At 45.9% G+C, this 13726-nt stretch overlaps 1 protein-coding gene across 1 annotated transcript in view; it reads right to left on the reverse strand.

Moving 5' to 3' along the window:
• The window catches only part of nyap2a (neuronal tyrosine-phosphorylated phosphoinositide-3-kinase adaptor 2a), a 221739-nt gene that overhangs the window by 65004 nt on the left and 143009 nt on the right, over positions 1-13726 (reverse strand). The gene's annotated exons all lie outside the window — the stretch shown is intronic.

Below are 13726 nucleotides of genomic sequence, written 5' to 3' on the forward strand. Positions count from 1 at the left end.
AATAGCATTACGTTAATCGCTGTGCTACTGCGCTGCCCTCCACTCAATCCATCTCATTCTCATTATCTATCCACGTCACAATTCCTTTTGGATCCATTTATTCATGGGATGTGTGCTTTGTAGGAATAGGTCAATGGTCATTACCAAACTGGGGTCAATTCAGAAAGCAGTTATATGTCAACCAGATATATAAACAATTGGGTAAGGATGGACCTGAAAGAACTGAATGAATCTGCTGGGTCTTAATAACAATTTGTAAGACCATAGAATAGGAGACAGGAGCAGGAATAGGCTGATCAACACCTTGAACTTGTTCCACTAACCAATAAAATCGCGGTTGCTCAAATCTTGCCCTAGAGTCCCACTTTCTTCCACCTTACATTGGTGACTTGTTATTTGACCATAATAGTCTCAAGTTCCAGAGACCTCCACAATAGAAACATCAGCCAGGCTGCCAATCCCACCAGGGTCTTACATATATGGACACAATCTCTTCTCATTCTTCTACTCTCCAATGGGAATAGGCCTAACATGCTACACAGCCACTAATATTGATACATTTTCTTTTTATTCCAGAATTACTTATTTGAAGTTAAATTTTCCAACTGCTGTCTTGTACTCTCTTGAGGTTAGAAGAATGTGAGCTGATCTCATGTTGAAACAAACAAAATTCTTGCGAAGTTTCTCAAATATGAGACAGAACGTTTGTGTCTGAGGGTCTATAATCAATGGTCACAGCCTCAAAATAATGGTGTCGGCTGCTCAAGACAGATGAGAAGAGATCTCTTTTCCCATAAGGTGGTGAACCTTTGGAATTCTTTACATACGATCATTAGTCATCCAGACATACAACACTAAAGCACAGAAACAAGTTCTTTGGCCCATCTAGTCCATGCTGAAATATTATTCTGTCTAGTCCAATCGACCCGCATCAGGACCATGGCCTTCTATACCCCATTCATCCATATCCCTATGCAAATTTCTCTTAAATATTGAAATCTAACTTGCATCCACTACTTTCGCTGGCACTACGCTCTGAATGAAGAAGCTCCCCGTCATGCTCCCCTTAAACATTTTACATTTCACCCTTAACCCATGACCTCTTGTTCTCGTCTCACCCAACCTCGGTACAGGTTTTTGTTGTGTGCAAGATGGCGGCACACCCAGTTGCAGCGGTCACTCCAGCTCCAACTAATGGTGTAATTGTTCATCCTTTACACCTTTCTTATGATCACAAGACACTGCAGGATATTAAGAACACCAAGTACTGCTAGTCTACCTCACTGGTGGGTAGCTGGATAGCACTTCAGCTCTGCAGCATGGGTTTAGTGAGTACTGTGTCATCGCCTGCTACAGCCACCCTGTGGAGAAGGCTTTGGAAGCGGCGTGCGAGCAAAGGGAAGCGTGGAAAGCGCACTGGATTTCATGCAAGACTAAAGCTGAAACCCTGCATGCCAGCTCTCCCCGCTTTCAAACATTCAATCGCCTGAAAATAAACTAGATTACCTATGTCTGAGACTGAATCAGCGTGAAATGAAAGACAGCTGCATGCTCATTCTGATGGAAATGTGGCTCCAGGACACCATCCCTGAAGGGACCATCCAGCTAGAGGGTTTGATCTCTTTTCGGACTGGCAGAATTCCCATTATCTCTGGCAAACCTGAGGTAGAGGTGGGCACTACGTACCTATGCTAATAGGAATTGATGTGTGAATACTCTGGTGGTGACAAGCCACTGTTTGCCTCTGGTAGAGTTCTTACTAGTGAAGTTACTGAGGGATTCACTGCTATCTTGATCATGTCTGTATACATCAACCCCCCCCCCCACCCCCGGCCCTCATGCAGTGCTGGGTAAGCACTGCGTCAGCTCTATGAAGCCATCAGTGACTTCCAACCCACACATCCCGATAATTTCTTTATTGTTTCTGATGACTTCAACCATGCTTACTTAAACACTGCCTTGCCTAGTCAGCATGTTGACTTTGCCACCAGAGGTGAGAAGCCATTATTTATCATTTATTGTTTTATGACATACAGCGGAGTAGGCTTCTCCGGCCCTTCAAGCCAAGCCACCCGACAATCCTATCCTCATACCGACATCCCTGGTGCATACCTCCCCACCTCCACCTTGGATACTCTGACCACTTATCTGTCATGCTAATTCCTGTATGCAGACCACTGATTAAACAAGTCAAGCAGTTCAAAGGGAGATACAGACCTCGCCAGAAGGACCAACCTCAGCACTGAGGGACTGTTTTGAAAACATGGACTGGAACGTGTTCAGGGAGGCAGCTACCTGCAGCCATCGCATTAATGTTGATGAATATGGGAGACCTGTGTCTGGCTATGTGGAGAACTGCACTGAGGATGTCACTAAACACGGCTATGTGAGGGCAAGTCAGAAGCCATGGCTGACAGCAGAGATCTGAACGTGGGTGAGAGATGGGGAAAAAGATAGCTCTCAGGTCAACAAGAGCTGCGCTTTTCTATGCCATCAGGAAGGCAAACGAGAGTATAGACAGAGAATATACCGCCATTTCCATAACACCAGATTCATGGGGCATATGTGATAAGGCATTCAGAACATAACAGACTACAAGTCCATCCTGCGCGTCAACAAAAGCAATTCCTCCCTTCCTGACGGGCTGAATGTTTTTTACGCTCAGTTTGATGCACAGAACAATATGCCGACGAGGACCAGGTACTCCTTTCGAAACAGCTGATGTGAGAAAGACCCTAGGCAGAGTCAATTCCCAGAGCAGCCAGTTAACGGAGGCTCTAACAGACATCTTTAACATCTCTCTGGAAAAGTTCAGTGTCCCGTCAGGCTTCAATGTGGCCATCATCATCCTGGTGCCCAAGAGGATGACAGCAACCTGCTTTAATGACTACCGCCCAGAGGCAATGACTTTAACAATCATGAGTGCTTTCAGCGGCTGGTTATAGATCGCATTGAATCCCATCATCCTGCTACATTGGATCCTTCCTGGTTTAGAAGGGCCAAAAGGCCTGTTTCTGTGCTGTAATGTTCTATGGTTCTATGGTATTCCTCAAATCGATCCACTGATGATGCCTTAGCCTCTGTCCTCCAATCCATCCTGTCCCACCTGGAAAATGGTGCTTCATACATCAGGATGCTGTTTATCAACTTCAGCTTGGCATTTAACAGAATTATCCCTCAGGAGCTGGTGGGTAAACTGTCCTCGTTGGGTCTCAACACTTCTCTCTGTAACCGGATCTTGGACTTCTTGACAGAAAGGCCACAGTCAGTTCGTGTTGGTAGAAACATCTCTATCTCTGTCATGGGTGCCCCCAACCACGCAGAGTTGCATGCTCAGCCTGCTGCTGGTGCAGGACTGTACTGTCAGATCCATTTCAAACTGAATCACCATGTTTGTTGATGACACAAGAGTGGTTGGTCTCCTCAACGATGAGGATGAGATGGCATACAGAGAGGAGGAAGAGCCGCTGGTGGAATGGTTTGAACTCAACTTGAGTTTCAACATGGATAAGATCAAAAAGATAACTGTTGCCTTCAGGAAGCTTCAGGCTGACCACTCCTCACTGCACATAAACGGCTCCTCTGTGGAGAGAGTTAGGAGCACCAAGTTTCTGTGAGTGCATATAATAGATGATGTCCCCTGCTCCCTCAACACCTCTTTGGTCAAGAAAGCACAGCAGCATCTCCTCCTTCATGAGCAGACTGAGTCAGGTGAGGCCCTCGCCCCTCCCCATTCTAATTAAGTTTCACAGGATCACCATCGAGGGTGTCCTGACGAGCTGCATCACTATCTTGTATGGGAATTACAAGGTATCTTACCGTAAGTCCCCTCAGAGGCTTGAGGGGACTGCTGAGACATACATTCGGGTCTCTGGTGCGTCATTCAAAGACATTTATCAGGAGCACTGCATACACAGTGCCTTTAGCATTGTCAATGATCCCGCCCATTCATCTGACAATCCCTGACCCCCCTATCATCAGGCAGATGGTACTGTAGCATTAAAACAAGAACTGTTATGAGGGGAAACAGCTTTGTCTCCCAGAGACAACTGAACTCCAAACAATCTCATCGCTTATGAAGTACCAGTAGCATCATACTTTTTACTTTTTTTTAAACTTGTGTCATAAATGCACCTTGTTATTTGTTAATTCACTAATAGTAATATTACTTTTTGTGTTGTGTGTGTGAGTTATAGGTACTGTGTTGTGCACCTTGTCCAGTGGAGTATTGTTTCGTTTGGTGGTATACATGTCTCATTTTGGGGTATACATGCATGCAGTTGTTTCGTTTGGCAGTATATATGAGTATGGTTGAATGATAATAAACTGATCTTGAACTTGAACTTGGTGGAAAAAGCATGCCTGTACTTACTCTCTCTATTTCCCTTATACTTAGGAGCTTATGTTGGCAATCATGTGAATAATTTAGGAGGCTAAGAGCCCAGGTCATGCTGAAGGAAAATGTTTTACTGTTCAGTGTTTCTGCTTGCACATGCAAATCTGTTTCACAGAACATTCTGTGCAAGTGCAACAGAAATTCACATCCCCTGCAGGTTTAAAATAATGAAGATAATAGAATTATTCATGCATCTAAACAAAAAGCAGGAAGCAGTACAGCTCCAACTGAAGTTAGTCAATATGGTAGCATATGTATTCACCCTAACAATGGAGACTTATTATTCAGTTTTTAAACTCAATTGTTTGAAATTGAGAAATAGGTCCCAAAAGGGACTAAGATTACATTTTACTTTACATACAGTGATCCCAGTGGATAGAGGCAGAGAACACTCAAGGCAAATGTCTAGTCAAGTGTACTTTTTGTTATTGAATTTGTCATTGTAATGATGACATCATCACACCATACCTGCTCTCAGACAAGTTCATTGCAAGCATTCTTAAAGGGATATCCTCAGCTAATGGAGCCCAGGACATAAAGATAGAACCATAGAACCATAGAAACCACAGCACAGAAATAGGCCTTTTGGCCCTCCTTGGCTGTGCCGAACCATTTTCTGCCTAGTCCCACTGACCTGCACACGGACCATATCCCTCCATACACCTCCCATCCATGTATCTGTCCAATTTATTTTTAAATGTTAAAAAAGAACCCGCATTTACCACCTCGTCTGGCAGCTCATTCCATACTCCCACCACTCTCTGTGTGAAGAAACCCCCCCCCCACCAATGTTCTCTTTAAACTTTTCCCCCCTCACCCTTAACCCATGTCCTCTGGTTTTTTTCTCCCCTTGCCTCAGTGGAAAAAGCCTGCTTGCATTCACTCTATCTATACCCATCATAATTTTATATACCTCTATCAAATCTCCCCTCATTCTTCTACGCTCCAGGGAATAAAGTCCTAACCTATTCAACCTTTCTCTGTAACTGAGTTTCTCAAGTCCCGGCAACATCCTTGTAAACCTTCTCTGCACTCTTTCAACCTTATTTATATCCTTCCTGTAATTTGGTGACCAAAACTGAACACAATACTCCAGATTCGGCCTCACCAATGCCTAATACAACCTCATCATAACATTCCAGCTCTTATACTCAATACTTTGATTAATAAAGGCCAATGTACCAAAAGCTCTCTTTATGACCCTATCTACCTGTGACGCCACTTTCAGGGAATTTTGTATCTGTATTCCCAGATTCCTCTGTTCCACTGCACTCCTCAGTGCCTTACCATTTACCCTGTATGTTCTACCTTGGTTTGTCCTTCCAACATGCAATACCTCACACTTGTCAGTATTAAACTCCATCTGCCATTTTTCAGCCCATTTTTCCAGCTGGTCCAAATCCCTCTGCAGGCTCTGAAAACCTTCCTCACTGTCTACTACACTCCAATTTACCACATTATCATCCAGATCATTGATATAGATGACAAATAACAATGGACCCAGCACTGATCCCTGTGGCACACCACTAGTCACAGGCCTCCACTCGGAGAAGTAATTCTCTACTACCACTCTTTGGCTTCTTCCATTGAGCCAATGTCTAATCCAATTTACCACCTCCCCATGTATACCTAGCGACTGAATTTTCCTAACTAACCTCCCATGCGGGACCTTGTCAAAGGCCTTACTGAAGTCCATGTAGAAAATATCCACTGCCTTCCCTTCGTCCACTTTCCTGCTAACCTCCTCGAAAAACTCCAATAGATTGGTCAAACATGACCTACCATGCACAAAGCCATATTGGCTCTCCCTAATAAGTCCCTGTCTATCCAAACGCTTGTAGATTCTGTCTCTTAGTACTCCTTCCAATAACTTACCTACTACCGACGTTAAACTTACTGGCCTATAATTTCCCGGATTACTTTTCGATCCTTTTTTAAACAACGGAACAACATTAGCTGCTCTCCAATCCTCTGGCACCTCACCTGTAGACAGCAACATTTTAATTATTTCTACCAGGGCCCCTGCAATTTCAACACTAGTCTCCTTCAAGGTCCGAGGGAACACCCTGTCAGGTCCCGGGGATTATTCCACTTTAATTTTCCTCAAGACAACAAGGACCTCCTCCTTTTCGATCTGTACAGTTTCCATGATCTCACTACTTGTTTCCCTTAATTCCATAGACTTCACGCCAGTTTCCTTAGTAAATACAGACGCAAAAAAACCTATTTAAGAGCTCCCCCATTTCCTCTGGTTCCGCACATAGCCGACCACTCTGATCTTCAAGAGGACCAATTTTATCTCTTACAATCCTTTTGCTCTTAATATACCTGTAAAAGCTCTTTGGATTATCCTTCACTTTGACTGCCAAGGCAACCTCATGTCTTCTTTTAGCCCTCCTGATTTCTTTCTTAAGTATTTTCTTGCACTTCTTATACTCCTCAAGCACCTTATTTACTCCCTGCTTCCTATTCATGTCATACAACTCCCTCTTCTTCTTTATCAGATGTGATAAGTTTAGAACAAAAATGAGGAGGAATTTGTTTAGCCAGAGGGTGGTGAGTCTGTGGAGCTCATTGTCACAGATGGCAGTTGAGGACACATCATTTGGTAGATGTGGAGGGTGAAAGGTTTTTGATTAGTAAGGTTATGGAGAGAAGGCAGGAGATCAAGTAGGGTTGAAAGCAGGGCAAATGGCTAGCTCATATTTCTTATGGCCTTTTCAAACTGTTAGATTGGTCCCTACTCAAACATATTTGTCAGTCTAGAGCCCTCTATGGAGGATTCTCAATTGCAGGGTGTTAACCTGATTCACTTGTGAACTTGTCACATTTGTTGTTCAATGTTTAATAGTTTGTCCTACCTTGTGGTGGTCTGAAGTTTGCAGTGCCGAAAGAGTTCATTTGGCCCATTGTTTCCACCTCCTGGTACTTCATGGGGCAGCACAGTCGTGTATCGGTTAGTACATCACTTCACTGTGTCCAATTGGGATTTAATTCCCACACAGGCTGCAAAGAGTTTCCCCATGATTGAATGGGTTTCCTGCAGTTGCTCTGGTTTCATCCCATATTCCAAAGATATGTGGGAGGGGTTAGTTGTTAGGGTTAGGGTTAGATGTACAGGAGATGTTATGGTGGCGCCAGAAACTTGGAAACACTTGCAGGCTGCCCAGCATAATCCTCGCTGATTTGATTGGGTGCAAAACAATGCATTTCACTATATCTTTCAGTGAGGAGGCTTGGCTAATAAACTGCAAAATTACAAGCTAGGAGGGGCCACAAAAAAGAGAGAAATGTATACTTAACATAACAAGGTAACTGAAGGCTTGGAGCAACTGGTTGTGGTTAGATGGCAAACAAGGATTGTGGATCAGAGCTGACTTTAAATAGGCTGCAGATGACGAGTTGGAAATGAATGGCAGGTGACTGCTGTTAGCTGGGTGGAGACTGGGGTGTGCCTGCTAGTACAGGCCTGACAGGATGCCCACTCCTACAGCCGGCTCCTGGCAACCCAGGATGAACTCCTTGATGAATGATGGATCCAAGATGAAACTGGATGGCACCCAAGACATTTCCTCTTTCCAGGTCAACCAAGTATTCCACACCCCATCCACAAAATAAATCCATCAACCAGTGAACTGTGTATACTGGGCAACGTTCCAGCATCCTAAGGTCTGGAGATGCAGGCTCAGGTGGATTGAGTGGTCCATGGACAACGGGCTTGTGACAGGTCACGTGGAAGGTGGGTGTGATCCTGAGGGACGGTGGTAGGTGACTGGATTGATGCAGGGTACAGTGGTGGTTGGTAGGCATGGAGCAGTTCAAAGGGTGACATACCTATGTCAGAGGAGGTGTGCAGATTGTAGGACAGCTCAGCCCGGAACAAATACTTCTTCCACGTGTAGAGGCAGTGAAGCATCGCAGAAACTTCTCCACTTGCAGATTGACTCTTTCTGACTGATCTTTGGTCAGATAATAGGCAGAGGACAGACTTACTGAGGTGCGGAGGAGAGAGCAGAAGGCTTGCCAAAAGCAGGAGATAAATTAAAGGCCTCAGTCCAACACAATGTCCTGAGGGAAACCATGGAGGCAAACTACACGTTGGAGAACCGGTCTGCTGTTTCAGTGGCTGAGGGAAGTTTGGGGAGGACAATGAAGTGGGCTGTCTTGAAGAACCGTTCCACCACTAATATCATTATCGTGGCCCCATTGGAATGTAGCAAACCTGTGATGAAGTCCGTGACGATGTGGGACCATGGGCATTGAGGGACTGGTAGGGGCTGCAAGAGCCCATTGGGCTGCTGTTTGGAGGAGTTGGACTGCGCATGTTGAGAGCAGGCAGCAATAAACAGACACGCATCTGCAATCGTGGTGGGTCACCTGAACTGGCGTCATAAAAAATTCAGAGTCCCCTGTGTACCTAGATGGCTGGAGAGGGGGGAGGTGGGCTGATGGAGTGAGTGCCTCAGAGGGCATGGTCACTTGCCACATACATGTGGTTGTCTGGAGCGTCTGCTTGAGCAGCCTCGTGCTGTAGGGCCTGGTGGGCCTGGTTTATCAATGTCACAGATGATCGGTGCAAGGAGCTGAGAGGACAGAATGATGGGTTGTGGGTTGGTCACCACTCCAGCTGGGCTGAACTGTTGCAACAGGGCGTTCTTGGAGCTGTGCCAGTAGGAGATGGTGAAGAAGAGGACCCTACAAATCAGACGTGGGTTGAGTTGGCAATGTCTGTTGTATGGGTATGAGGTTCTGGTGGTCAGTCTAGATCAGGAAGGGCTCAGTGTTACCCCATCAGCCAATGTCTCCATTCCTCCAAGGCCCATTTAATGGTGAGCAGCTCCCTGTCTCCTACTCCGTAATGGCACTGTGTAGAGTTGAACTTGTGTGAGACGAAGGCACAAAGATGAGTCTTCCCGTCCAGTCCTCGCTGGGAGAGAATGGCCCCGGTGCCCACAACGGATGGATCTACCTCTCCCACAAAAGGCCCAGAGGGTTCTGGATGGCACAGAATGTGAACGATTGTGAAACGACTCGAGCTTCTCAAAAGCGTGGTCCGTGGCATCAGACCAGGTTATCCATGAGGTAGGTGATTTGGTGAGGGAGGTGAGTGGAGCAGCAATTTGGCTGTAGTTTCTATTGAAGCAGCGGTAGAAGTTGGAGAAGCCCAAGAAACACTGTAGCTGTTTGAGGGAGCACGGTCTGGGGCAACCAACAACAGTATGCACTTTCTTTTTGTCCATGATTTTGCCTTGGGGTGGAGGGATGTAACCCAGGAAGGAAATGACTGGCGAGTGGAACTGGTATTTCTCTAACATGCAGTTGGTTTTAAAGAAGATGCTGAAGGACTAATCAGCCATGACAGATGTGGTCGTGAGGGTCCCTGGAGGTAGATGCACATATACCTCCGTAGTATATCTCAAAGGTGCTCATTAATGAAGGCTTAGAAAATGGCTGCACTGTTGGATCCAAAAGGCATCATCAAGTACGTCGTGGTGGCCAATGGTTGTTATGAACTCTGTTTTCCACTCATACCCTGGAGGATGAGGATCAGATTGTACACACTCCATAGATTTAGTTTGGTGAAAATATGGGCCCCATGGAGTATTTCAAATATGCTATCCATCAAAAGAAGAGTGTAGCGGTTCTCAATTGTGATTTGATTGAGTCCACAGTAGGGATGAACACACCCATCTTTGTTTTTGACCAAGAAGAACCCTGCATTGGCTAGGGACTGGGATGGTCGAATGAAGCTGAGCTGTAGCACTTCATCAATGTAGCCATTCATGGTTTGGGTCTCAGGAGGGGAGGGGGAGAACAGGTGGCCTTGGGGAGGGACGTTGCTCGGGAGTAGGTCGATTGCACAGTGATGTGGTCTGTGAGGCGTTAGGGTGCTAGCTTCCCTTTTACTGAAGGAGATGGCTAAGTCGCGGTGCTCCTGTGGGAGATTGGTGAGGTTGAGGGTTTGCCTTTATTGATTTATGGAATGAGGTCAGCTGAGGTTGCAGGCAGGTGGGTTCCCAACTCAGCCGTGAACTGGATGACCAGGTGAAGTGAGGGTCGTGAGTGGAGAGCCCAGGGGTAACCCAAGATGAGAGGAGTGTTGGGTGAGTCAATCAGGAGAAAGTGGATGGAATTTCAGTGCTTTCTGATCTACATATGTATAAGCGATGCACGTGCTCTGACCATCCTGGGGCATATATCAATGGCCGTGATGCAGAAGGGGTGAGAGACAGGCTTAGTAAGGAGTCCAACCTGCACACACTGAGACCAGTCCAGGAAGTTTCTCGCTGTGTCAGAACCCACCAGAACCTCCTGTGCGTTTAAAGCCATCATGGTGTGGAGGAGGACAGAGAGAGTGAATCAGGCTATGGTGCTAGAACGAGGGGCCATTGGTGGGGGCGGAATGATTACCAGATAGAAGGTACCCCATCTCTACCTGGCGATGCCATCTGATGGACACAGAGGGCACTTGATGCACGGGTGATCGGCTGCTCCACCGTAAGCACATGAGTTGTTTCTGTAATGATGCTCAAGCTCTTGAAGGGTTAATGGAGCTCTCTCAAACTGCATGAATTCTGGAGGCATTGCTCATGAGGGTCTTGCAGCCTGAAATATCTCTGGAAAAGGAACTGGGGTTCTGACTGGAGATCTGGTGGGTTGTTTCATAAGATGCTTGTCAATTCATAGGGCCAGGGTGATGAGGTTTTTGAGGTGACTCCAGGGCAGACAGCTCATTTTTCAAGCACTTTGAGAGGCCGAGATGGCAACGAGCCAGCTCCACATTTCAACTCCAACCTGCCACGAGGGTTCTGAACTTAATGGTGTATTCAGGCGCAGAGCATGAGCTTTGACGCAGGTGAAGTATCCAATCTGCTGCTTCCCTTCCACTTCTCAGATGGTCAAAAACCCAGCGCTTCTCAGTGATGTAATTCTCCCAGTCAGTAGTGGCCGAGGTCAGAGCTTGCCCAGTCAAGAGAGAAATGATGGAAGGTGATCTTGTCTCAGTGCACAGATTAGAGAGATGGCTGCAGCTCCAAGTGTAAGACACACTGGGACAGGAGCTTGCAGCACCAGGTTGGTGATCTGTTGAAGCAATCAGGCACTGGAATCTGGAGTTCTGAGGGAGGTGGTTAACTGGGGCGGGGCTGCTGTTTTGATATGTAGAGCTTGAGACGGATAAGAGCAGCACTGGCACCTGAGGGTTCACCAGTCTTTCATCATACATGAAGTGATTAACTTTGGAAGGTCAAATTTGGAGGCAGAATACAGAGTTAATAGCAGGATTCTTAGAAGTGTGGAGAAACAGAGGGATCTAGGGGCCCATGTCCATAGATCTGCACAAGTTGATAGGGTGGCTAAGAAGGCACATGGTGTGTTGGCCTTCATCACCTGAGGGACTGAGTTCAAGAGCTGAGAGGTAACATTGCAGTTCTATAAAACCCTAGTTAGACCACACTTGAAATGCATTGTTCAGTTCTGGTCACCTCATCATTGGAAGGATGTGGGAGTTTTAAAGAGGGCACAGAGGAGATTAACCAGGATGCTGCCTGAATTAGAGGGCACATCTTACGGGGATAGGTTGAGTGACCGAGGGCTTTTTCATTAGAGTGAAGGAGAATGAGAGGAGACTTGATAGAGGTATACAAGATGCATAGATTGAAGAGATAGCCAAGGATGTTTTCCCAGGGTGGAAGTGGCTAATACAAGGGAGCATAATTTTATTGTGCTTCGAGGAAAATATAGGAGGGAAGTCAGAGTTAAGTTTTTTTATTAGATTGGTCGGTGCTTGGAATGCTCTGCCAGGGATGGTGGTAAAGGCAGACACATTAGGGTTCATTTAAGAAACTCTTAGATAAGCACATAGATGATGGGGAAAAATAGGGGGCTCTGTAGGAGGGAAGGGTTTGATTGATCTTAGAGTAGGTTAAAAAGTCAGCACAATATTGTGAGCTGAAGGGCCTGTATTGTGCTGTAATGTTCTATGTTCTATATTCTATAGATGTTCTTTAATGATAAAGGAATTGGTTAGGTCTACTATATGTCAGTGCCTTAAGGAACTCCTACAGGGAAGTTCTAGGCTGGGAGTTATTATCTTTCATCCACCATAACCATCTTCCTTTCTGTGAGGTATGACTTTAGTCATGGAAACGCTACTTGGTGCCATACATAGCTAGATGTTATCGTGATGTCAAAGGCAGCCAGCCCCCATGCGTCACCTCAGGAATTCAGCTGTTTGATCCATGTCTGGCTAACGCTGTGATGGAGATGGAGCTGAGTGACCTTGGTGAAATCCAAAGGGTCACAGGAGAGTGGGTTACTGCTGACTGTGGACACACATTAGGTTGGAGGAACAACATCTTATATTCTGTTTGGGTAGCCTCCAACTCGATGGCATGAATATTGATTTCTCAAACTTCCAGTAATGTCTCCAACCTCCCCTCCAACCTCACCATTTCCCATCCCCTTGTCCCTCTCTCATGTTATCCTCATGCCTGCCCATCGCCTCCCTCTGGTGCTCCTCTGCCCCCTCCCTTTCTTCTTTCTTCCATGGCCTTCAGTCTCTTTCACCAATCAACTTCCTAGTTCCCCCTCCAAATTTCACCGATCACCTGGTATTTCTCTCTCCCCTACCCCACCTTTCAAATCTACTCCTCAGCTTTTTTTTCCTCCAGTCCTGCCGGAGGGTTTCGGCCCGAAACATTGACAGTACTTTTTCCCATAGATGCTGCCTGGCCTGCTGAGTTGCGGATTTTCTCTTGTTTCAGAATAGATTCATCCTGCTTTTGTGAAAAGGACATTCTTGGGCATTTTTCCACATAGTTAGACAGCTGTCAGCATTTTATCTGTTCGAGAAAAGCTTGGCTGAAAGCTCTGTGCCTCTGGAGGACAGGGCCTGAGTATTTCACCTGGGATACTGCCATGTCCCATAGTCTTTGTTATATCCAGTCTATCAGCTATTTCTTCTCACGCAGAGCAAATCAAATCAAACCGAAGACTGCATTGCATGGAGGAATCTAGCCACGTGCACTGGTCGAATGGTGATCAATGCATCTTTAACAGCGTTCCTGTCCAATTCAGTTATGCATGCCTGGCTCGGAGATGGTGAAACACTCATGCAGGGTTTGTTCGCAATGCTCTGGAGGCTTATTTCGGTGTAACTTAAGGAAACTTTCCTAAACAGGTCCATGCCCCTGTATAATAATACCTAAACAACTATTCCTATGAGAGGTATAGATAGGGTAGATGCAAGAAGGTTTTTCCCACTGAGCCTGGGTGGGACTAGTGGTCATGGGTTAAAGGTGAAGGTGAAATATTTAAAAGAAACGTCTT

The sequence above is a fragment of the Mobula birostris genome, chromosome 4 (genome assembly GCF_030028105.1).
Source record: "Mobula birostris isolate sMobBir1 chromosome 4, sMobBir1.hap1, whole genome shotgun sequence".
Classification (NCBI taxonomy): domain Eukaryota; kingdom Metazoa; phylum Chordata; class Chondrichthyes; order Myliobatiformes; family Myliobatidae; genus Mobula; species Mobula birostris.